Source organism: Trachurus japonicus, chromosome 13 (genome assembly GCF_045865225.1).
Source record: "Trachurus japonicus isolate A0001 chromosome 13, Traja_1.0".
NCBI classification, from domain to species: Eukaryota; Metazoa; Chordata; class Actinopteri; order Carangiformes; family Carangidae; genus Trachurus; species Trachurus japonicus.
Genome location: NC_140919.1, coordinates 44385048 through 44411409, shown reverse-complemented (window position 1 = coordinate 44411409; position 26362 = coordinate 44385048). Strand labels below are relative to the sequence as shown.

The 26362-nt window shown below is 43.5% G+C and overlaps 1 protein-coding gene across 1 annotated transcript in view; it reads left to right on the top strand.

Annotated features, from left to right (window-relative positions):
- LOC146976712 (uncharacterized) overlaps window positions 1-26362 on the top strand; it is a 59306-nt gene that overhangs the window by 5600 nt on the left and 27344 nt on the right. The gene's annotated exons all lie outside the window — the stretch shown is intronic.

Here is a 26362-nt window from a genome sequence, read left to right as displayed (position 1 = left end):
AATTTGGATATAAAAGTAATCTTAAAAAACACATGATAATCCATACAGGGGAAAAAAACATTTGACTGTGCTACCTATGGTAAAAAGAATTACTAAAAATGGGTTGTAATTAACATATGAAAGTCCATGCGTCCAGTGGTTAAAAAAAAAAAAGATGTTAAGGGAATTTTTTTAAGCACTTGAGAATCCACACACAGGATAAACCATTTAGTTGTACTATTTTTGGAGAAAGATTTACCCAGCAGATAAATATTTTCTTTCACTCAAAAAGTCCATTCAACAGTGAAGCCATTTGATTGCAGTTTTTTTGGGAAGTTGTTGTCTTGAGAGGCACATGGAAGTCCATACAGAAGTGAGTGTGGAGTACATTTAAGGCAGTAGGCAGTCTCAAAAGACACCTTAAATAATTTAGTTGCAATTTTTGTGATGAGACATTTTGTCAACAGGAAGATATTTGGTTTGGTTTTGTTTTTATTATGACATGTTCAATAAAGAATCAAATTTTAAAAAAAAAATCAAAATCAAATCTTTTCGTAAACCCACAATAATCCAGGAAGGAGAGTCAATGTACCGTTGGAAGTTTTTGTGGCTATCAATTCTCAGATATTTGGGGCATCAGTTGCTGAGGCAGTAGAGGTAGATAGTGCCAATGATCAGAGGGTTGGAGGTTTGAATCCCACTCTCTCCCATTTGCTGTCGTAGTATCCTTGGGCAAGACACCTTGCCCACCTTGCCCCGTGTGAGAGTGTGTGGATGTTTGGTGGTAGTCAGAGCTGCAATTTGGCACAAAATGGCAGCCACGGTTCTGTCAGTCTGCCCCGGGGCAGCTGTGGCTACAGACGTAGCTTACTACCACCGGTGTGAATGTGGTATGAAGGAATAATGGTAAGGTAAGGTGTCTTGCCCAAGGACACTGTGACAGAGACTGGAAGAGAGCGGGATTCAAACCGCCAACCCTCTGAATATTGGATGACCAGCTCTACCTCCTGAGCCACTGCCGCCCCCACATCACTCACACGAGCAAAGGGAAAGCAGTCAGGTCTGAGGTGAAGCGCCCTCCAAGGCCAAACAGCAGTGATTCTAGGGGACGGTGCAGCCACCACAGCCCTGCTGTAAACCAATGTAACAGGGCTGTGTTGTATAGGCAGAGGGAAGACCAGGAGACTGTATGTATGTACATGTGTTTTCACATCCTGTAGTGAATAAATCCAGGAAAATAATCACATCTGAGTCATCTTTGTTTCTGAGCTGCACTTATCACATTTGCTATAACAATAGACAGATTTTGGCCTTGGTGGTGGAACAGTTGGTGAAGCTGCTGTCTTTCCTGTTACTCATTGATTCTTTATTGCTGGTTTATTGCACTGTTTTTAAGGTTAAGATTACTTTATTTGTTCCACAGTTGTGGTCAACACAACACTGATGATTTCTGTGCTCACATTGGCCCTCATTTATGAAACTTGCGTACACCAAAAAAATGGGTGTACACCAAATTCACCGCAAGGATCGGCATTTATTAATCTGAGCGTGAGCGTACGGTACGCACAAATCTCACGCCAGCTCTGACCAGGTGTACGCACATTTGGAACCAGCGTAGAACATGCAGGAAGGAGTGCTGCTGTGTCAGAACGATTATTAAACCATAGTCTAATAACGCAGCGATGTGGACCACATGTTGTTGTTGTTTATATTGATAAAAAGTTAAAAAGTAGCCAAAAAAGAGAAACGCTACAACCAAGTCCGTGTTGAAAATTTAACTCGACTTTTATTTTGAGCAACTGAGATGAATTAAAAACCACGACGTGACAGATGTTCGTTAATCAGCTGTGTAAACAGAAACAGTCAATGACAGACAGACCTGTTATTGTAGATCACACACACAAACGTCCAACATCTCCTGCACCAGAGCATGACCGGACGGCTCCTCAGTCTCTCTCTCTGACGGACACCGGGGGGGGGGGGGGGGGGCTCAGCTACCTGTCCAGATACAGCTGATCTCCGCGGCGGAGTATTTTTTTTTTTCCCCCGTCACCGGGACCTGTCAGCGGGACATCGGGCCGGTGTTTCACATCCCTCCATCAGCTGAACCATGCCAGCGGTGCTGATGGTCATAAAGTCGCGTTCGCAGCAGTAATATGCCTATGATTTCTCCTCAGTCACTTGTGTTTAGTAAACTGCAGGAGCGTTTCATGAGGTCGCTGGGTTTCCTGACGTGGTCGGTGACACGTGCGTCTGCAGCCTCCATCCACCGGGATGACGCTTAATCACAAAAACTATCAATCTATCAATGTCCAGATATTTAATGTTGCCGCCCTCTCCCTGTTCAACGCGGTAACGTCAGTAAAGTCTCTTCTTGGCCGTCTTCCGTGTCTCCATGTGGTAAAAGGGGCAGGGCGACGCCTCTAAAGCAGGAATATATCGGGGCGTGACATTTAAATGACGCTCGTTTTCAGCCGCCGGATTTATCACCACCACGCCGGTTCTACGCCGAAATCAGCAGCGTACACACTTTTAGTAAATCACACGTGACACTTGGCGTACACTGATATTTACACCAGAATCTACACCAGATCCTGCGCAAGTTTGATAAATGAGGGCCATTGACTCATCTTCTTAAGTTAGTTGTAATAGTAGTAATTCCTCCTTACCTTTCTGAGGTTCTTCTATGAGAACTCAGATCTTACTCTGTGGTTTATGTCTTCAGTTCATCTCTTGCTGTGTTGTAAATGGAGTTTCCATTGGTTGCAAATTCTCCTCACCGTTTGAGTGCACACATCTCCGTGGTGACCAGAGCACGTTCAGGAGGTCATCATCTCTCTGAAACCTTGGAGATCAGCCAGACTTGGTTATTTAACTTTAGTGGTTTCCTTCTGATGTGTCTACTTGTAATACTTCCCCTGCTGTATGATGTGACATCACAGCACTACTATAGCCGGTAGACTACCTAAAACTTGATATGATTATGATTATAATCATCATCTGATTCAATCAGAATTATCCATTGAGTGTTTTATGTTTATCACATAAGTTCCATAGTATTTGGTTCACTTAACTTGGGTACATGTCAGTTTTTGCTTTTGTAGCTTACTTCCCTCATGTTTTTATGTCTGTAACATGGTGTGTGTCATAAAAGTTGTTTATTCACTTGGGCCTTTATTTCATGGAGCAAAGTGCAGTGGAGCATTTTAATTTATCCAGATAGGGCAACAGTATCACATCCAAAAGGTGAGTCACAGTACAAAGTTTAACACCAACAGTTGTGTCGCAGTTTATTTTCTCACTTAAGGTAACCTGAAGAGAGTGGTTCTTTGTGTGCAGCTCCACTTCCTGATGACTGGAGGCAGCTTTTACCGCCTGAATGGAGGAGGTGGAGATGAGCCGCTGCTCTCCTGCTGTCTGACAGCCGCTGGAGAACAGCTGGGACTTTGTCTGTGGTGAGTGGTCTGTCATTAGATTTACACTACAGGACTGATGTGGACTCAGTGTGGCGGGCTGAGGGGCTCACAGGGTTTTTAAGGCTCTACATCAATGGTTGCCAAACCGATCGACCATCTTGAAAACTGTCCCTGTCGCGCTCGAAAATACTGGAAAGATAAGCGTAAAAACACATTATGCCTGATTGCTTTTTCGACCCAGCTTTTGTTTTGTTTTTCAGTGTAGCAGCCAGGTGGGTGCTGCATTAAAGTAGCCTGACCAATCAGATAAGAGAAGCCGCACAGAGTCGATCATGCTGCACAGAGAGTGGTTGTTTCACTGAGGGTTCTCGTCACAGGTTGCTCTGAGCAAAGTGGGACCGTCAGTTATCGACTGGGCACATTAACGTCTGTGTGGGAAAGCGTAATCTGCACGGTAGTAAAAAAGTGAGCCTTGTCTCTGTCTTTTTATGGTTTAGTAATTCTTTCATTGGTGCAGTAGCAGCGTTCAGTTACCACGAGTGACTTGTTGTGATCATAGATGGCATGGCATATATTTTTTATGTAAGTCCCTTCGAAATATAAAGAGTCCCATGACCAGCCAAACTCCTAAAAAAAAGCGTGATTTATAGTTCATAATATGGTACTTTTGGCATATGGCACCAGGGCCGTTGCTAGGAATCCTGGGCCCCCTGAAAGTATACTGAAGTGGGCCCCTGCCCCCTGACTTTTCCACTTTTACGTATCTATTATCATTTCTTATTTAGCCTACTTTGTTTTGATGCTAATGCAACATTACTACGAGTACTAGTCAGGGTCTTATGCAGAATAATTCAGTCATACAAAGATTAGACTACTGGGGTTTTTGTGGGCCCCACTGGGCGCTGAGCCCCTAGAATTATCATCACCCTTCTCCCCAATACAGTACAACGGCCCTGTATGGCACTGCAGGACCAGTTAAATATAAAACACAATTTTATACAATATATATAAGTAGGGGGTCCCCGCTCCATCTCTCCATCAGTTTGGGGGTCCTTGGCCTGGAAAACGTTGAAGACCCCTGCTCTAGGTTATTGATTATTGGATAAAAATCATCAATATTGTTGAGAAGAATCTTTTAGAGTTGCAACATTTGATCAACATCTAGCAGAAATTCAGTAATTCAGTAAACTAAATAATTTAGTTTCTTGTTGATTGTTGCTGTTGCTGTGTTGTGACAAAACAAAACATTTTGAAGATGTTGCCTCAGACTGAGAGAAACTTGAACGCATCATTTGTCTGTCAGCTGAGGCCCAGTTGTTGTGTGTGTAGCTTGTTTGATCCAGTGGTTTTCTACAGGGACGCTGTCCACACAGAGACTGTGTCACATCAACTCAGTGGATCTCAGTCCTTGTGTGTGTCAGTGGATGGAAACAGTGGTCCATGGATCATGTTGCTGGGCTGCAGCTTCATGACGCCATCTAGTGGACTGATAGTAGAAGTACAGCAGCTGATGGCAGCTTCCTCTTCCTCACTGCTGTGTGACTGCATTCAACTGACACTGATATGAAGCAGAGGAGAAGAGCCAATCAGTGGAGGAGCAGCTGGAGACATGATGGACATGTGAGCTGCTGTGCACATGAATGATGTGTGTTTCCTCTGCAGGTGAAGCTACAAAGTGTGTGTGAGCTGATGTGGATGTGAGCTCAGCAGCATGGATCAGTGTGAGGACAGAGAGGAGGGAGCCCCTCCCTCTAAAACCAAGAGCCAGACCACAGGTCAAAGGTCAGAATTAAAACAGTTAGAAAGACTTTTCTCTCTAAAAGTCAGTTGTTGTGTTTATTAAAAGATTGAAGATATTTTTCATCAGTTTTTCTCCAACCTGTAAATTTATCAGTTGTGTTGTTGTTTCAGGATCCAGCAGCAGAGACCAGACTCTCCTGAACCCAGCTGTCTGTCTTTAAAGAGTGACCGGTCAACAGGAAGGGTCATTAACTTTAAAGGAGGATGTGGATCAGCTGATCAGATGTAAGATAAAACTACATGTCTAAGCTTTTGACTCTGTTGAACGTTCTTCCAGTTCCTGTGGAGTCAAATTTCAATGATTCTCCATAAAATCAGATTTACAACTCAGACACATTGTCCAGCTGCAGTAAAGAGTCCCTGCCTGAACATCCACATGTTAAAGGACAAGTGCCGTTATTTACAACCTGGACCTTATTTCTGGCATAAAATCCGGTTGTTTACTCATCCATGTAACTTTGGTGTCATTAGGAGTCCTTTGGACGAGGTTTAGATCCATTCGAGAGTTGCTTATATCCATATTGTGGGAGTGATTGGGGCACAGGAAATGCAGCTTCTAAATTACACATTATCTGCTGTGAAACTCGTTCTGTTATCGTCAACAGGGATCTGTAGAAATCTGACAAATATTCAGCCACGTTGCACAAAACTAGCAGTAGCAAATTCCAGGTAAACAAGCTGACTGTCGCAGAGTTGAATTGCTTTATTAACAATTATATATAGAACAGTATTATTACATATTATACAACAGAACAGTATTATTCAGCCAGGGGTATTACAGTTATAAAAGTGATATACACATAGCAGAGGAGCCAATTTAATTTGTATAGCCAATTTTTACAGTTTGTCTCAAAGGGCTTTACATGGCATCACAACAACATCCTCTGCCCATAAACCCTCACATCCACTGAGGAAAAACTCCCAGGAAAACCCTTTTAACATGGAAAAATTGGAGAAACAACAGGGTGAGCAACAGAGGAGGGATCCCTCACCCAGAATGGGCAGACGTGCAATAGAAGTATAAAGACAAGAAAACAGGTTATAACATAGAACATGGAAAACATAGAGAATAGTAGGTCAACCTACAGACCCCAGATGACAATAAAGGGCAACTCCAGACTCAAAGGGGAATAGCACTAGCGAATCATAACAAATATTGGTGAAATGAACGAGTTTTGTGGCAGATAATGTGTTATTTAGAGGCTATATTTTGGTGCCCTGATCACTCTCACTATATGGATATACGCAGCTCTCAAATGGATCTGAATATCATCCGAAGGACTCCGAATGACACCAAAGTTATATTGGTGAGTAAACAACCCTATTTTATGCCAGAAATAAGGCCCAGGTTGGAGAAAACAACACTTGTCCTTTCATTTCCAGAGATGCTCACAGTGCAGCAGTAGCAATAGGAAATGTGTCAGAACCATCTACTTAGTTAAATAGTTAAAAGTCAGTTCTTGTGTTTATTAAAAGATTGAAGATATTTTTCATCAGTTTTTACAACATGCAAATTTATCAGTTGTGTTGTTGTTTCAGGATCCAGCAGCAGAGACCAGACTCTCCTGAACCCAGCTGTCTGTCTTTAAAGAGCGACTGGTCAACGGGCCGGTTCATTGACTTTAAAGGAGGACGTGGATCAGCTGATCAGATGTAAGCTGTAACTGACAGTCAGACTCAGGTTATTGTAGAAAAGAATCAGTTTGTACGACGTGTTGTTGGACCAGGTCTGAATCCAAAGTGTCTGTGTCTGTTGTGAACGTCCTCAGGGGACATATAAAGTCCATCTTGTATTATCTCTCTGTCCTGATGTTGACTTGACACCGATTCCTCCACAGAGTGGACCAGGAGAGCTCAGAGGTTCCCAGTGGTCAGTCTGCCCAGCAGCATCAAACACACCTGGACTCCATATTTATGGTGAGGACATGTCCAACAGCTGCTGTTACATCTGTTGTGTTCACCATCATCTCCATGCTGCACTTTGACACCAGTGGATTGTCAGTCTGTCCAACATGGATCTGATGTTTGGCTCCATGGTTTTAGTTTGATGCTGTCACTCATGGGCGTCGCACCCGTGGGGGATGGGGGTGTTTCGACACCCCCACTTTTATAGCAAAATAATTTCATCCCCCCACATTTTCCAATGGTAAACCCGTGTGCCCACCCCTCGCTGTGCACCAGCATACAAAAATGGAGCGCACCTCAGCCTCAGCCTCCTTACGCTGCATGAAAAGGCAGTGGTCGAATTGAACGGGCATTCACCCAATCACAGACCGCTGTCCGCGACCCGGCCGCCGGCCCGGGAAATTTGAAGTCACAGAGACGGACTTTGGTTACGTGCCAGTCGGAGCTTCTGTCACTCACCGGTGACTGAAAGTGAACAATATTGAGAAGAGACGAGAAAAAAGGAGGAGGCAGAGATGCTAAAAAGGAAGAGGCATCTTTTTCAACTCAAGTTTGTACCGGTGAGTGAATGCAGAGGAAACCGGCTCTACGCCCCCTTAAATCAACACCATCTCTGTCAGCGGAGGTAAAAAAAAAAAAAGCTCTCATTGCTTTGGGCAGTGATCAGCTCCGGTGACCGCGGCGCTGACTGTTTATCCCCGTATTAATTAAACCCAGACGCGGCCCGACACACGGTGCTGAAGCCCGGACCAGCGCGGTCCAACTTTATTCTCGGTCCGGACTCCGAACCCGCGCGTCTGATTGGGTTGGTTGGACACGTCAATCGCTCTGGTCGGACCTCACCGCTGAGAACATGTGTGTGCGCGCGCCTGTTTGTTTGTGTGAGAGAGAGAATCAACACATTACCCCCCCCCCCACACACACACACACACACACACACACTCTCTTTGAGAGCAGACAGGAAAGACAGCAGTGTTTTTCAACCTTGGGATCAGGACCCCATGTGGGGTCGCCTGGAACTCAGATGGGGTCGCCTTAAATGTCTAGTAATTGAAAAAAAGAAATTACTGATAAAAATATGTTTTAAACTAATTATCATATATATATATAAAAATATGATTAAAAAATATGATTAAAAACACCACACACAATCCTAAACAACTGTAAGAGAGAGAGAGATTTTTTGAAGTAGCCTAATGATAGTTCATTTGTTTATATTCTGTTCAGCAGGTGGTGGTGGGATTCATAATGGATTAGAATTAGAAGTGTATCTAAAAAAAAAAGGATTTTTACTCCCCCCCCCCTCAACAAATACAAATACCGGATGCTTTGCACACCCGTAATTGCTAGTATTAGTGCATACTACTAAAATATTGATTGAGAATCGCATATAAGACCCAAATGACACGTTAAATAATAGGCCTACTGATAGCAATATACAGCACTTAAAGGGATAGTTCAACATTTTGGCAAATTGGCCCATTGCCATAATCGCTATAGTCATAGCAGTAGGTTCATTACCTTTAATTGTAGGTGTAAGCTATTTTCAGTACGGCGGAGCGCAGCAGCTGGCTGCTCAGAGCTACGCTATGGAGGCTAAGGGAATTTCTTGGTTTCCCTCATTAAACTCATCAAATACAACATCCCAAAACTCCACAGCGCTTTTGTAGACAAGTTGTGACCTGCACAACCACCACGCTATGAGATAATGACGGAACGATACGAAACGGAGCCGTTTTCGAGGTAAATACAGGGTAAATACGGAGACTGCTTGCTGAAAAACTGTCCCTGAACGCAACGCGCATCAGCGGTTTTGTATGAATTTACCTCAAAAACGGCTCCGTTTCGTATCGTTACGTCATTATCTCATAGCGTGGTGGTTGTGCAGCTCACAACTTGTCTACAAAAGCGCTGTGGAGTTTTGGGATGTTGTATTTGATGAGTTTAATGAGGGAAACCAAGAAATTCCCTCTGAGCAGCCTGCTGCTGCGCTCCGCCGTACTGAAAATAGCTTACACCTACAATTAAAGGTAATGAACCTACTGCTATGACTATAGCGATTATGGCAATGGGCCAATTTGCCAAAATGTTGAACTATCCCTTTAAATGCAATTTTTACTTGCTTGGCTGGTAAATTATCTGCCTGGCTGGTAAAAACAATTCACTTACCAGCCTGAAAAAGTTAGTTTTGGACCCTGATTGGAAGCTTACTCTTTTGGCGATCAAAGGTGGGCTCAGGTCAATTATATCTTTTCGAGAGAGTTTTCAATCCAGCCATGAAGTGCAGAGTTTTTTTCAGGAACGTCGTAGCATAGGTAAATCCACCGTGATAACTACGTGATAGTGATTAAAAATTGCATTTTGTGATTCAAATTGAAATTCAATTTCCGTTCTTTGGAACACCCCCACATTTAAAATCACTGCTCCACCCCTGCTGTCACTCATAGAGTTTCTGTTCCAGCTGCTGGAGGAGAACATGGTCACTTTTGTCAAGAACGAGCTGAAGAAGATCCATAAGGCTCTGAGTCCAGATTACCCAGAATGCTCAGCGAGTCAGGGGGAGGATGAGGAGGTGTTGGACGGTGAGGATGAAGAGCAGAGGAGGAGCAGCAGAGAGGCCTTAGTGAAGATCACAGTGAACTTCCTGAGGAGGATGAAGCAGGAGGAGCTGGCTGAGCGTCTGCAGAGCAGTAAGGAGATTTCTCTAAAGATTCAACATGATGGACAAATGAGACGTTCACTGACATCAACATATGGAGGGAAACATGCTCACATAGTTGTTATTTAGAGAAATTAACATGTTATATTTTCTTATTGGTCTGATTTCCTGTGTTTTCATTTAGAACATGCTGCAGCAGTTTGTGGACGTAAACTCCAATCTGCCCTGAAGAAGAAGTTCCAGTGTGTGTTTGAGGGGATCTCTAAAGCAGGAAACCCAACCCTTCTGAAACAGATCTACACAGAGCTCTACATCACAGAGGGAGGGGCTGGAGGGGTCAATGATGAACATGAGGTCAGACAGATTGAAACAGCGTCCAGGAAACCAGACAGACCAGAAACAACCATCAGACAAGAAGACATCTTTAAAGCCCCACCTGGAAGAGACCGACCAATCAGAACAGTGATGACAAAGGGAGTGGCTGGCATTGGGAAAACAGTCTTAACACAGAAGTTCACTCTGGACTGGGCTGAAGACAAAGACAACCAGGACATACACTTCACATTTCCCTTCACCTTCAGAGAGCTGAATGTGCTGAAAGAGAAAAAGTTCAGCTTGGTGGAACTTGTTCATCACTTCTTCACTGAAACCAAAGAAGCAGGAATCTGCAGGTTTGATCAGTTCCAGGTCGTCTTCATCTTTGACGGTCTGGACGAGTGTCGACTTCCTCTGGACTTCCACAACACTGAGGTCCTGACTGATGTGACAGAGTCCACCTCAGTCAACGTGCTGCTGACCAACCTCATCAGGGGGAACCTGCTTCCCTCTGCTCGCCTCTGGATAACCACACGACCTGCAGCAGCCAATCAGATCCCTGCTCAGTGTGTTGACATGGTGACAGAGGTCAGAGGGTTCACTGACCCACAGAAGGAGGAGTACTTCAGGAAGAGGTTCAGAGATGAGGAGCAGGCCATAAAGATCATCTCCCACATCAAGACATCACGAAGCCTCCACATCATGTGCCACATCCCAGTCTTCTGCTGGATCACTGCTACAGTTCTGGAGAAGATGTTGAAGACCAGAGAGGGAGGAGAGCTGCCCAAGACCCTGACTGAGATGTACATCCACTTCCTGGTGGTTTATCTAAAACTGAAGAAGGTCAAGTATGATGAAGGAGCTGAGACAGATCCACACTGGAGTAAAAAGAACAGGAAGATGATTGAGTCTCTGGGAAAACTGGCTTTTGAGCAGCTGCAGAAAGGAAACCTGATCTTCTATGAATCAGATCTGACAGAGTGTGGCATCGATATCAGAGCAGCCTCAGTTTACTCAGGAGTGTTCACACAGATCTTTAAAGAGGAGAGCGGCCTGTACCAGGACAAGGTGTTCTGCTTCGTCCATCTGAGTGTTCAGGAGTTTCTGGCTGCTCTTCATGTCCATCTGATCTTCATCAACTCTGGACTCAACCTGATGTCACAGCAACAAACAACCTCCTGGTTGTCTCATGTCTTTGGAGGCAAACCTGAATTGACACCTTTCTACCAGAGCGCTGTGGACAAGGCCTTACAGAGTCCAAATGGACACCTGGACTTGTTCCTCCGCTTCCTCCTGGGTCTTTCACTGAAGACCAATCAGAATCTCCTACGAGGTCTGATGACAAAGACAAGAAGTGACTCATTGTCCAATCAGGAAACAGTTCAGTACATCAAGAAGAAGATTGAAGAGACTCCCTCTGCAGAGAAAAGCATCAACCTGTTCCACTGTCTGAATGAACTGAATGACCGTTCTCTAGTGGAGGAGATCCAACGGTCCCTGAGATCAGGACGTCTCTCCACAGATAAACTGTCTCCTGCTCAGTGGTCGGCTCTGGTCTTCATCTTACTGTCATCAGAAGAAGATCTGGATGAGTTTGACCTGAAGAAGTACTCTGCTTCAGAGGAGGCTATTCTGAGGCTGCTGCCAGTGGTCAAAGCCTCCAACAAAGCTCTGTAAGTGTAGAGTTAGTTGGATTTATTCATCATTATATAATAACACTTCTGTCTTTTCAACAGGACAGAAAATAAACTCCTTTCTTCTTTAATTCCTCATGATCATCTCTTCAGACTGAGCGGCTGTAACCTCTCAGAGAGAAGCTGTGAAGCTCTGTCCTCAGTCCTCAGCTCCCAGTCCTCTAGTTTGAGACACCTGGACCTGAGTAACAACAACCTGCAGGACTCAGGAGTGAAGCTGCTGTCTGGTGGACTGGAGAGTCCACACTGTAGACTGGAGACTCTAAGGTGAGGATCCATCCAGCTGTTTATCTGATGACACTTGAACCCAGCAGCAGGTGTTGACAGAGGGTCCCTGTGTGTTGTTGTTGTGTGTGTTCAGTCTGTCAGGATGTCTGGTCACAGAGGAAGGCTGTGCTTCTCTGGCCTCAGCTCTGAGCTCCAACCCCTCCCATCTGAGAGAGCTGGACCTGAGCTACAATCATCCAGGAACCTCAGAAGTGAAGCTGCTGTCTGCTGGACTGGAGGATCCAGACTGGAGACTGGACTCTCTCAGGTATGGAGAGACTGCTGCAGCCACACACACTGTCTGATAGAGGAGGAGGAGCTGGAAAATTTTCTATGGCCCCATTCACACATTGAACATCAAATCCCATCACTCAGACCATATCCAGAGGTTGTGTAGGCCACAGTGAAGCTCCGCCCACTCCACTGACGTCCTCTGTCACAGTCTGACTCGTCCCAACACAGTTTATACTGAAGCCAAAATCTCAGAGTGTTTCAAACATGAGCTGTGCAGCTTTCATCAGTCACAGTGATGAACTACTGGGATCAGGAGTTTCTCCTCATGATGACTTCAGTGTCTCATCATGACTCACTGTGTCATATTCAGGAGAAGAGATGTCAGTGATGAAAGCAGCTGTTGGCAGCTGTGCTCTGAGTCTTTCCAGATGTTTGGATCAGACTTTATTTCTGAGTGTTTGACCTGAACAGTCCCAGAGACTGTAGACACCTGTTGAGTGTGGACACACTGACAATACGGCAACAAGAATCAAACCATGTCCACTGCTCAGAGACATTCGTCTCCCAGCGTCTCCAACCAAGGAGGAAATAAGAGACAGAAACCAGGCGGCACCATCAGGTCTCTGTCTGGTCAGATATTGATGATCAATAATCAGCTCAGTCTCTCTGAGATCCTGGTCTTGTCCTGATGAGATGTGTTGTTGTGTTGAGGAGACAGTCAATCACAGTGTGACATCCAGATGTCCTCACTGTCCAGAGGCCTGGAGCTGTCAATCAGAAGACAGTGAGTGTAGTGAACAGTGTAATAATCAGTGTTTGTGGCTGAATGTGTGTGTGTGTGTGTGTGTGTGTGTGTGTGTGATCAAACAGCTGTTTTCAGATTGTGTGTGTGCTGACTCCAGATCAGATGAAGCCACAGAGTGTCTCCTTAATGAAAGTCTCCACAAACAAACAAACAAACAAACAAACAAACAAACAAACAAACAAACAAACAAACAGAACATCAGTTATTTCACACTTCCCAGAAAGAATAAAACAAGGATTATTTTCCCAGGCCTCAGCGTACAGAGCTGTTTAAATGTTTGATGGAGGTGGGTACAAAAGAGAATTTAAAAGAAGGAGAACAGAGTCATTGATGATGAGATCCTGATCCGTCCTGTCACTGTGATCAGATGGTTTCTATTAGAGCTCCTTCATCCACTCACTGCTGCTGTGGCTCCTGTGGAAACCTGCTCACAGCCTCATTCTTCAGCTTCCTGTGGAGTTTTCTTCAAACAAACACAAGTTGTCTTCACACTCAGTGTTTCTCATTAAATTCACTGGGTCTCATTCATGAAACGCTTGTAAATCTGTGTTATGCACATAACAGCTCATGCTACTAAAACTCTACTCCGGATTCATAAACCGTGCGGGAAACTCAGATTTGATCGTAAGCACGTGTGTAAGATGATGAATGCCAACCCATCGTAAATTAACAGCATGCCCCCGGTGATCAGCAATTAGCATAGATCTCCACTCATGAATAGCCATATAAGGAGATCCTGACCACCATATAAGGCAGGGGTGGGCAATTATTTTTTCCAGAGGGCCACACTGACTCCGATAAAGTGAGTGAAGGGCCACACGATTTGAAATCAAATTGAAACATCAAATATTTATTGCTGAATTATATATAATAATATATTAGCCTACATATATTTGGTGGAAATGATTGCATTACAATAGGCTGACAGCCCACAATCCATGTAATCGCATTTTCAACTTATATCCATCACAGATCACTGAAGAAACATGCTGTATTATGATATAAATATGGACTCAAGGCAGATTGTTTTATCAAAACTTACTGACCATAAATGACTGCACCAATTAATAATGTTCACAGACACCTGAATATTATAATTAAGCACTCAGATCCTTTTCAGTTCTGATTCAGTGAGACTGTTCTATTTGTGTGTAGATAACCTTTTATTTATGAAGAAACACAATACTCCTTTGCTGCTGCCTAACAGCACCAACATGAAAAAAAAAGACTGATTTGATTACAAGCGTAGCCGTTGGTGGATGGAGAAATCTCGTCAGAAAACCCAGCGATCTCATAAAATACTCTTTTAATCACAGTTTGCTAAACCTTAGTGTTTGGGAAATAATAATTAGGTGCCGCGATGTTGCTTTATAACCGTCAGCAGTTATGATTTGGCTGACAGAGGTCAGGTCCCGGTCCTGCGGTCTAGGCTACTGCTGACAGGACGCACGGTCAGAAACTCCGCTGTGGAGAAAACCTGCACCAGAGCAGCTGCTCTCCCTCCTCCGTCGGAGCTCCGGTGTCCGATAGAGAAAGAGACTGAGCAGCCGTTCATCTCTGTCTTCTACCTGGAGGAGGTTTCTGTCTGTCTGCGATGTGCAGGCTCCTGTTCTAACAGGGCTGTCACTGTTTCAAACAGCTGATTAGTGCGCATCAACGTAATAAAAGCAATCGGGTCATAATAGCAGTTCGGCTCGCACTTCGGCTCGCGGGCCGTAAAATGCCCATGTATGATATAAGGAGTTAGGTGCATCCTGTTCACCTGCAGCCATGACGCAAACGAGGAAAGAGGGAGAGAGAGAAAAAAAGAGAGATCGCGGATCTAAGTCATTTTGGGTGAAGTGGAGTCCAGAAAAAATATGTAACTCTCTTCTGTTAGTAGTGGTGTGACTGGAACAGGTAAGCAAAGGCTGGAGGGAAGAAACAGATGTAGTGAATTAAGTATCCTATCTTAGTAAACCCACAACATGAAATAAAAAAAAGAATAAAAACTAAAAACACATAAGTACAGAGCTCCAGCAGCCACGAGAGGAAGAGGCTCTTCACAGCCTCAGCTGTAGAGGAGCATGCATGAAGTTATATAGGCAGGTTCTATTCTTACAGATGCAGCAGCCGTCTCTCACAGCTCCATCCAAACTGCTGCCAACTGTGTTATTGTGCAGGATGAAGTGTGTGTCCACCGAGCGTGTAGCAACGTGTAGCGTCACACACTCTGCATCGCATATCAGCTGCACATTGATGGAAGAAAAGTTTTTCCGGTTTTATATCACATTATTATCATCATTAGATGGAGCCTTGACTGTTCCTGTGTGTCCGATCCCAAACATCTCTCTCTCCAAATATTTCTAATCCTTTGTCATGTTTAAATGACGTGTTTCAAAGGCATCGAAGTATTTTGAGCATGAGAGAGAGTAATGCAAATTAAAATTGTAGTTTGCAGCAGTGACAAGCAATATTTCTGTGCATTTCTACATTTACACAAGCTCTACACACAGTCAGGAGCAGGTGTAGGTTTTGTGAGTAGCTACAAATAGATCGGCGCTACTAAAAGATTGATGAATGCGGAAATCCACGTAAATTGCCGCTGCTCACGTTTCATGAATGAGACCCACTGTGTTTCACTGAGCTCTAACAAACGTATCTTCTTCTCCTCCTTTCCTGCTGCATTGTGGGATATCTGGGCTGGTCAGCTCCACCTGTTGTGTCTTCATCTTCTTTGCTGTGACGTGTGTTTGTGCAGCTTGAGAGTCAGAGAGTGAAAGTGTGTGTCTCACATGGAGAAAAGACATGATGAAGTGTTTCCTCCTGGTCTCCTCCTGCTCTGTATCATCACTAGATAAAGACTCCAGCTCCTTCTTCTCTGTGCTCAGTGTTCATCCAGACATACCAGCCTCCATGTGAACACAGTGATAAAACAGTGTGTGTGTGAGAGCCATGTAATGTCCATGTGTGCATGCTGACAGAGAAGGTGCTGCTCTGACCGCCCTCCTCCTTTCAGGGTGCAGCCTGCTGGAGCCCAGTGTCTGGCACCAGGTCCAAGGAAGTGTAAGTCTGTTTTTACTTTGAGCAGCACATTCAACCATCTTCACACTGTCACATCACTGACCTCATGAGTCTTCATCAAACTGTCAATAACTGATCAATGATCAATAACTGCAGCTGTGTCTTGTTCTCTCCATCAGATTCCTGTCCACTCACAATCGACACAAACACAGTGAACACAAAGATCAAACTGTCTGACAACAACAGGAAGGCGACAGGTGTGGAGGAGGATCAGTCATATCCTGATCATCCAGACAGATTTGACCAGTGGCCTCAGCTGCTGTGTTCAACTGGTCTGACTGGTCGCTGCTACTGGGAGGTCGAGAGGAGAGGAGAGGTTTCTATATCAGTGAGTTACAGAGGAATCAGAAGGAAAGGAGCCAGTAGAGACTGTTGGTTTGGAAGGAACGATCAGTCCTGGAGTCTGTTCTGCTATGATGGTGGTGGTTACAGAGTCTGTCACAATAACAGACGGACTGACATCACCTCCTCCTCCTCCTCCTCCTCCTCCTCCTCCTCCTCCTCCTCCTCCTCTGTCTCTGACAGAGTAGCAGTGTATGTGGACTGTCCTGCTGGCTCTCTGTCCTTCTACAGAGTCTCCTCTGACTCACTGATCCACCTCTACACCTTCAACACCACCTTCACTCAACCTCTCTATCCTGGGTTTAGACTCTCCAGGTCCAGGTCTGGTTCCTGGTTGAGTCTGTGTTGAGTGCATCAGAGTCTCCTCCTGTCACAGAAACCTTCTCACTGTTGAACAGACAGTTCAGTCTCTACATGTCTGTCTCTGTCTCTGTCTCTCACTCACGTTTTCACATTCATGGATTCAATCAGTTGTGAGCTGCTCACAGCTAAACACACACAACAAGAAACACAACTGGAAACACACATCATGTTGTACGGACGCTGAATAGAATGAATTACATGTGATTTATTTTTCTTTGTGTTTTCACTGAATCAAATAAAACAAAATGTGAATCAGTTTTATATGTGATGTGCATTTCCTGCTGATGTAGAGCAGCACAAAAACCATCAGCTACTAATCCTACCAGACAATGACTTTTATGTTACCATGACACTGATTCCATTATTAAACTGTATTCATCTCTGTCCTGTAAATAATCTGATGTGAAATAAATAAAAATTGTAATGTAAATAAGAATCAGTAAATAAATTAATTACAGTAATAAACAAACATTTACATTTGGATTTTTTTTAGATACATTTCCTGGCAAATTTTTATTTATTTATTTATTCATCAAGTTTTGACTAAAATGTCTCTCCATAGGTGTCGACATCTTAAGGTCCTTGCACACTGAGTCCGTTGCGTTTTATTCGCATGCGTTTTTATTTTGTGTTCCAAATTCCGGAGAGGGAGACAAAAATCATCACGCATTGATGCACTTTGTGGTTCTCTCACTTGTCGAGTAATGAAAGAGAGAAATGAAAATATTGTGTCCATCCTGAGAGGAGCCATAGCGAGGGGATCTGCTGCTTGTAAATGAGCAGCAGGACTATCATGATCACTTCAACACTTTATTTTAGGATGTCAATGTTCCAGTTTGATAGATATTGATCATTAGCTCACACATTAAAGGCTAGGGAGGCAGCTTTTTTTGACAGTATTAGGCAAAAACTTACACACTAACCTTGGGGATGATGTAAATGAAGTGATGTGAAAAAAGATCAGACGTCTGCGTCTCCCCTAGGCTCTGTTTTCAGCCTGCAAAGAATCTACCCGTGACGGTTGATTTTGACCAATCACAGAGCAGCAGCCCTTGTTCGTATTATTTGGACGTTTTAAAACGTAAGAAAGAGACGTTTTTTCTCTACTCGCTGCTCTGGCTGAGGGGATGAGAACCGTGTGGACTCAACTCAAAGCTTTTTTCTAGATTTCTGCCTCCCTTTCCTTTAAAGCAGATAACAGCGGCACGGCCGTTTCGGCTAATGCTGTGTTCAAGGCAGGCTTTTGAAACCGTAAGTTACAGCTTCAAGTCACAACTACGACTTGGTAGCGTTCCAGGTAACCCGTAGCTCGTGTTTTTACCGTCCTGTTGTCTGTGAAAGTTCCCTATAACGGCCACTCGTAACTTCCGACCCGTGAACTCGTACCAGATCGAACTGGTATGACTTCACAGGAAGGAAAAACACAAAGTACGAGTTTCCTTGAACGCACCATGAGTTAGCAGCCCCCGCCCTTGTCAGGCATCAATTGGTCCTCGTGCTACGTCACCACATTCACGCGCATCCCTTGGCTGCACACACAGCCCTTCATGCCGTTCTCTCTCCTCATTGGATAACACTTGTATCCCACAAGGAAAATTTTCTCCTCGGGTTACAGCAGAGCAGAGTGACGGAGAGACTCGTGTTTAGGCTGAAATACTTCATGTAAGTGATTGCTGACGGAAAATAGGACTATTTAGGACTTATATTAACAAAAACATTCCACTGATATCTGCTTTAAACAGAAGACGATCAATTTCCATGATCCTGAACAGCGGCTGTCACATGCGCGCGCGCACACACACACACACACACACACACACACACACACACATCCACTCAGCGGTGATCCCCCCCCCTCTCTCCCTCTCCAGCCTTGAAACGCTGATGTGATTGGTCAAAAAGACTTTTCACGGATGCGAAAAACGCATTAAATTGAACCTGTTCCGAAAACTTTAATGAAAAAGTTTCGGATTTGGTGTGTAAACATGATCGACACAACATGAGGTAGAATTTATTTTTTGACGTGCTGCAATTTTGGACGAAAAAAAACAACTCAGTGTGTAAAGGCCTTTTTCTGAAATGATTCACTGCTGCCAATGCGCCTCATGGCCTCTAAAGGTGCAGACTGTAAAATAATCTCTAAAACCCTTGTGTGCACTCACATCAAACTGTAAACATTGATTCTGATTTAAAAAGCTAAAGTTGGAGAAACAACTAATGCAGAGGGAGGATGAGTGTCTCTGCTGCTGTGTGCAGTTTCTTCTGCTTTGCTCACACTAACTGACAATAACACATTGTCAAACTTCCCTGTAGTTCCTGTGTCTTCTACCTCTGCTACTCGTTGCTTAGTGCTGCTTCTCTGTTCTCCTGTAGTGAACCTAATCTTCTGATGTGCTGGTCTACATGATCATTAATGCATACAGGGATTAATAAAGTATTCTTTGACTTTTTGAGATGGTTTCAACTAAAAAACTGAACTAAATAAATGAGAAGCTGAATGTGAAAAGGAGAAGAAGCTCAGAAAGAGGCAGGAGAGTTACTGTACCTGGGATTGTTCTTTTAGGAAAACCAGGAGGTGAAATGCACCTTTAAAGACCTGGAAAACAAAGACCAGGTTTAGAACTCATCATCTGGATCACCATGGTGACGGCACTGGCAGCTCCTCACTGTCATTGATGCTTAATAATACAGGAAATATAGAAGTATAGAAGTGTCAGCAGACCAACTGTGTGAATATACATGTCAACATAAAGAGGTCAGAAAGTAAAGGCTCTCGTACTCATTTCATCTGACCAGTTGTAGTCCGTTACAGACAATATTCACCTGTTAGTAACAATGGAAACAGTTTCAACTAAACACTGATTCCTGATGATGATTCAAACAAATGAAGCACAACATCAGTGACTGTAGGTTTAACACATCTGACTTTACTGAACATTATCTTTGTTGTTAGTCAGTGTTGTCGTTGATGAAAATCCATGGTTCAAAGTCTCATTACTCATCCATTTAATCCACTAGCATAGCATTCATCAACACGCAGCATCACATCCACAACGCCGTCGGCTCGGCCCAGAGGCATGATGGGAGTTCCACTACTGCCATATTCAGTGGGCCACATAACACGGAGGTCACCCCGAAAGTCCCGAGCTTTTTCAGTGAATGTGACAGTTGTTGTAATAAAAACTCTTGTAATCTCTGACATGGACGCTGCTCTGCAACAGACTCTACTGTGCATCATTAATAGTAGTGAATAGTGAACTCACCTCTCTCTGCTGCTCTGGTGGCTCCTTACATCCTTTGTTGCAGCCGTGTGGCTCGCTGACAATGTCACTTCTCTCACGTCACATCCAACGTCCTGTCTGTCGTCACGGCGATATATCATACTAGTTGTCATAGTGTTTGATTGCAGATGATGGGCTGGCTCCTACCTTAACCCATAAGCTTCTCCTGTAACTACTATACTCATGTAGTCTGTAGGTTACAGTTGTTATGGTTCTTCAACAGTGGACTGACTGTGTTCCCAGTCATGTTGCTCAGACTAGAGCCAGAAACCAGTCCACTCTGAAACACAGTGAAGTGAGCCTGCAGTCCAGCCTGCTCATGTGACCTTCTACCTGAACACACCACTTTCAGATGAGTGTTCATTCATGTTCATGCCCTGACCCCTTGTGGTTGTTAGGTGGTACTGCGTTACATTGGTAATAATATGAACAGGTGAGTGTTAAATGTTCACTGTTTCAGGTCTGAGTCTCATCACATAATCCATCATTTATTATCATTTAAAAACATCAGTCTGTGATTTACTTTAAAACCAAAAGAGAGTAAGAGATTTTTGGTGTCACAATCAATAAATTATTAAATAATTTTAAATGATGCCTCCTTGATTTTTATCATTATTTACTTTCAATCCAGAAATCTAATTAATCTGGATGTATCGGATTTGTAATTCTAAACCAAAGACTAGAAACAAGATCATGCAACCAATTGGTTTTTTGTTTCTTAACTCATTGAGTGCCGCGCTCCTTTCCAAAGTTTTAGTCAAGTGTACCGGCAAATTAGACCATATTTGACTTTTTATTTAGAGCCATAGTGTATTCTATATTATTGCCACCAACACATACTGTAGCTCATTTGAAAGGTTTAACTTTATCCTTCAAATGGCCACAAACCGTTTGTTTCTACGTGCCTCCGTTCCTGAGAAAAGTCAAGCTAAACATGGCTGGGTTTCACCAAAATCCCTCCTTTTTTTCTAGAAAAGGAGATAGAGCGTCTTTTATGAAAGGTGCGCTGTTTGTGTCTGTCGCTCTTCTGACACTCGCATTTCTGGATCAAAGGGCTCGTATAAGATAAATATACACAACAATTGTTGTTCTATTCACAAAACCACCATCGGGGGCGGGGGGGGCGCCACTAAACAGCAATAACACAGACGCACCGTGCCGTGTCACAGCCTCTCGCCGCGGAACGTGAGGCTCTGCCGGCCACAGCGGCTCGCGAACACCGGTCCCGCCGGTGGTCGCGGTCCGTCTGTGGTACGGGTCGGTGGTGCCGGTCTGCTTTGGTCCAGAGACCATCAGATTTTACCGCGGGAGGACTTTGGGGAGGACACGGTGTTGCTCCAGATGAAGACCGGGCGGGACAGTGGGCTGAGAGCTTCCTGGTTCAGCTCCCAGCTGCTGCAGCCTCGCGGGTGAGAGCGGAGCATCTGCGCTGCATCTGCATGCAGAACTCCGTTTGCAGAAGCTGAGTTATGATAAAAACTTCCAGATCATGAGCTGTCATGTGACTTTGATCGTCATCTATTTCAGTTCTCCCCATCGTAGAGTCCCCAAATTTACATATAATGTGTATTAAAGTGTCTATTTTCATAATTTAAAAAAAAAGCAAAAAACGAAAAATTTCGTTTTTGGCACTCAACGCATGGGAACGAAAAACGAGAAATTACGTGGTTGGCACTCAATGAGTTAACTAAATGAGAGTAACTAGTTCTTTTTTTTTTTTTTATCCAGTTTTGAGTTTTGTTTTGCTACTTAATCCTTTAATTTCTCATTTGGCAGAGAGAGTAGCTAGGTACACAGATAAGTGTGAAAAAGTCCAAACAAAAGAAACTGACCAAAAAGGCAGCGTTTTATAAGCGATTTATAAGTTCTTTGCTTTAGAAAAAAGAATGATTGATCATGTGATGATACCCAGACCTTCAGTAACTCATCAGCTGTGTAGCCGACCATCTTGGTAACATAATAAACTTAATACTAATAGATGAATCCTCAGAGTTGTGTATGAGTGCTGGTGGATGTGACTGTCTCTGACCTTTGTGTAGAGTCTGTGTGAACGCTGCCTGAATCCCTGTAGATCAGCTGTGACACATGGGAAGATGTGCTGGCTGATGAATCCAGGTGGCAGAGGCGCTACTTGTGAACAGGCAAGGCAGGCAACTGCTTGGGGCCCCGAGCCATTAGGGGGCCCCCGAGGGTCGGGGCCCGAGGGCAGTTTTATCGACAGAAATATCTCAAAATGCGCTACCCGCAGTGACCGCACCCCCCTCCCCATATCGTCGTATAGCGTCGATTTGCAATGACATCGCAGTAGGAAACCCCCCTAACGGGGCCCCATGTCATTCTCCGGACCTGATCCCAGCTAACGTCAACCTGTACGATGCACCTTATCACTGGGAGTTTCTAATGGAGCCGAGGGAAAAAGAAGAGTCCACCTGGGAGCAAGACGTGAAGAAAAAAGAGGCTGAAGTAAAAATGAATGCAAGACAGTGGTGGTAAGTGGAGCAGAGTGTAACGTGAACAGTAAATAACTGTTGAACAAATGCTAATAGTCTAATGTTAGCTTCAGACCAGTGGTGACCAGTTAGCGAGTGGGACTGCACTGGACTGAGGAACTCGGTGCGTGCTGTTCTGGTGCGCCACTCGGTTACGGTCGTTAAGTGACAAAAAAAAAAGGGCAAGGTTAACTTAACGTTATCTGCTGACCTCCTTGGCAGCAAGTAACAACACTATTAACTTGCTAGCAAGTTAATAGTGTTAACTTGCTAGCAAGTTAATAGTGTTGTTATATGTCATAAAGCTATGTTACAGTATTGAAGTGAGTAGCCTATTATTATTATTATAATAATATGAAAGTGTAATATATTGGTGCTATGAAAGCTATGCCCAAGGAAAACATTTAAAAATCACTCTCTTATCTCTCCTCAGGATTATTATTTAGGTTTCTGACAGCAGCAAATCAGAAGGACAAAGTGCCCCCTCCCAGTGCTGACAGTGAAAACTGTAAGTGTATTGTCATAAAGAATCTTTAGAGGGCATGGCATATGTTATCAATTAAAGTAAAACTGTCTTTTGTTTTTTTGTCATATCAGTTGAACGTCCACCTCCAGCGAGACAGCAACTGCCCATCATGAAGACGACATGTCACCAGCTTACACCATAACTGGACATTTGGAATAAAAAAAGTTTAAATTTCATACATTTTTTGTTGGTGTTCGATTATTTATAAAATTATGGTGATAAACACTGGTTGGAGGGCCCCCTGGGGATTTTTGCTTAGGGCCCCAGCAGACTCTAAAATCGCCTCTGTGCAGGCACTGTTGTCTGCAGTGGTTTTCAGACTTTTTCTGCTCATGGCCTCCAAAGGAGCAGACTGTAAAATAATCTCTAAAACCCTTGTGTGCACTCACATCAGACTGTAAACATTGATTCTGATTTAAAAACCTAAAGTTGGAGAAACATCTAATCCAGAGGGGAGGATGAGTGTCTCTGCTGTTGTGTGCAGTTTCTTCTGCTTTGCTCACACAAATTGACAATAACACATTTTCTTTTAGGGTGACTTTTAACATCAGTCCAGGGACAACAGATGCAAAATAGCCTTTCGGCTAATTCTGGCATGTTTACATTTGTTTAAATGTTTTTATTAATGTGCAATGTCCCTGATCCTTAAACCTTTAAATAAATAAATAAAAAATTGTCAAACTTACCTGTTGTTCCTGTGTCTTCTACCTCTGCTACTTGTTGCTTATTGCTGGTTCTCGGTTCTCCTGTAGTGAACCCAATCTTCTGATGTGCTGGTCTACATGATAATTAATGCATAACTAGAGGTAAATGAATCTGTGTCACCCTCTGTCTATTGTAAACTAGAGCTGAGGACAGTTACAGGTGGTTGTTACTAAGCAGCCACACTGACGCCTTTGACCGTCACTGTAATAGAATATAAACCTGCTCCCTGTGAGTCAAAACCCAGGGTTTAGTCTCCACTGAACACATTGATCACATGACCACAAACAGCTGATTGTTGCCATGTGAACACATCAGTCAGTGTTTGAACACATAGAAGAGCTGTTACTCTCTGACTCTATTATTCAGATGATCTTTGTGATGTCATCTTCAGCCATGAGGCGTCTCACACCAAACAGCTTTTCATACATGACCTGCAGCTGACAGCACAAACTAACAGGAAAACACCTGGTGATGTCACACTGACGTCATCACACCCACATCAAACTGACACCTTTCATTAGTTGTCAGTGTCTAAATAACACGTAACACATGGTTGTGTTGTTTAGTTGTTCCACATGTCCATCCTCAATGTTGATGTTATTGTTTGTTATTGTTAATGTTTATGTTACTGTCATGTCCGGTCGTACCTGTGTACTGAGGCAATGCCCCCCTCCCCCCTCTGCTCCTAACTGGGGTTGGGTTTCTCTGCAGACTTCTGGATCTGTAGAAGAGGAGAGAGGTCAGAGGTCAAGTCTGCTCAGGAAACATCAGTGTGTGTGTAGGTGCGTCTAACGACCAGCAGAGGGCGCCGATGCCACACACACTCAAACAGAACAAACCACTGAGACCAAAACAAGAGGCTGCATTAGATGGTGAGGAAATCAAGACATGAACTGAGAGCAGATGGAAATCTGAAACAAGACCTTGAACCGAGCCACAGATGGTTTCAACTAAAAAAAACTGAACTAAATTAATGAGAAGCTGAATGTGGAGAAGAGAAGAAGCTCAGCAACAGGCAGGAGAGTTACTGTACTGTACCTGTGATTGTTCTTTTAGGAAATCTGGGAGCTGAAATTCACCTTTAAAGACCTAGAAAACAGAGACCAGGTTTAGAACTCATCATCTGGATCACCATGGTGACAGCACTGGGCAGCACCTCACTGTCATAGATGCTTATTGATCATAAATTACATTGATCCATCTACATGTTAAATCACCTTTGATCATCACATCAAAAACAAAAAAAAAAGTAAAATCTGTCAAACTCATCTGAGGATTGTAGTTTCATCATCTGTAAACTTCACAACTAATCTGAAGGTGTTGATGCTCACCATTCAGTCTGAGGTCGTCCAGCAGCTCAATCAGAGGTCTGTTTTCCCATCAGGCACCTGGACTGTGGAAAAAAAAAAATCACTTCTTAGAAACTGATTTTTACTGACTTGTATTTCTGAGATGTCCCGTACATCTGGACACACTGAAGGATTTTTTACACTAATTCTACTTTAACAATATACAATGACAATGACTGAATAAATATGAAAGCGTTTATAGTACTTGTAGGAGCCATATGAACCTTTATTGTAGTGTTTAGTATGTGACATGTTTTATTGTTGTAACCTCCGTTGACACCGGAAGTGGCGTCACGCGCTTCCGGGTCGCAGGGGTATTTTAAGGCCAGGACAATTAGTGCCAGGTGTAGCTGGTCAAGGCAAACAGTTTTTGACCGTGTCATTATGCCTTTTGTGTCCTGCCTGCTACATGGAATAAGGTATTGTATTGTAAATAAATGTGGTGTTTTTACCATTGCAACCTCGTTTTTGGGCAATTGTTTACGCACGCGTCCGAACACCAAGACCAGCCGCCGTGACCTTCTTCCAATCATTGGGACGGGAAGAAGGCCACTTCATTACTTACCTCTAATCCTGACTGTAGCATATAACTGTGGAGAACAGTGAAAAACAGACTGAAGTTTACACAATGATACAGGAAATATAGAACTATAGAACTGTCAGCAGACCAACTGTGTGAATACAGGGTATATACACAAATCTTTGAGTCAATTTACTACCATTTAATACCTTTTTTCACTACCTTCAGATTTTTTTTAATACCACCACGACATCGAGTTGCACCAAGTATCAATCAGAAAGATTTTATGACATGTACATAGATTTTATCATCCAACACTTACTTACATCATTACCATTACCCAGGAGACTCGGTTGCACAACAGGGCATTAGTTACAGTAACTAGTGCAATGTTAGATGGGGTGGTTTGCTTCATTTAAGTGATGGAATGGTACTGAATTTAAACTTACAACCTTCTTGAAGACTGACTTCCAATCGTTCGGCGATAGCTACAAATACTACAAAAGAAGAGATTTAGACAAAAAAAATATTGCACATTTATTTAATTTTCAACAAAATACTTGGGAGAATAAAAAACACAGAGAGAGAGAGAGAGAGAGAGAGAGAGAGAGAGAACCATGAACAATCCCTGTGAGGGCTCAATCAATAAA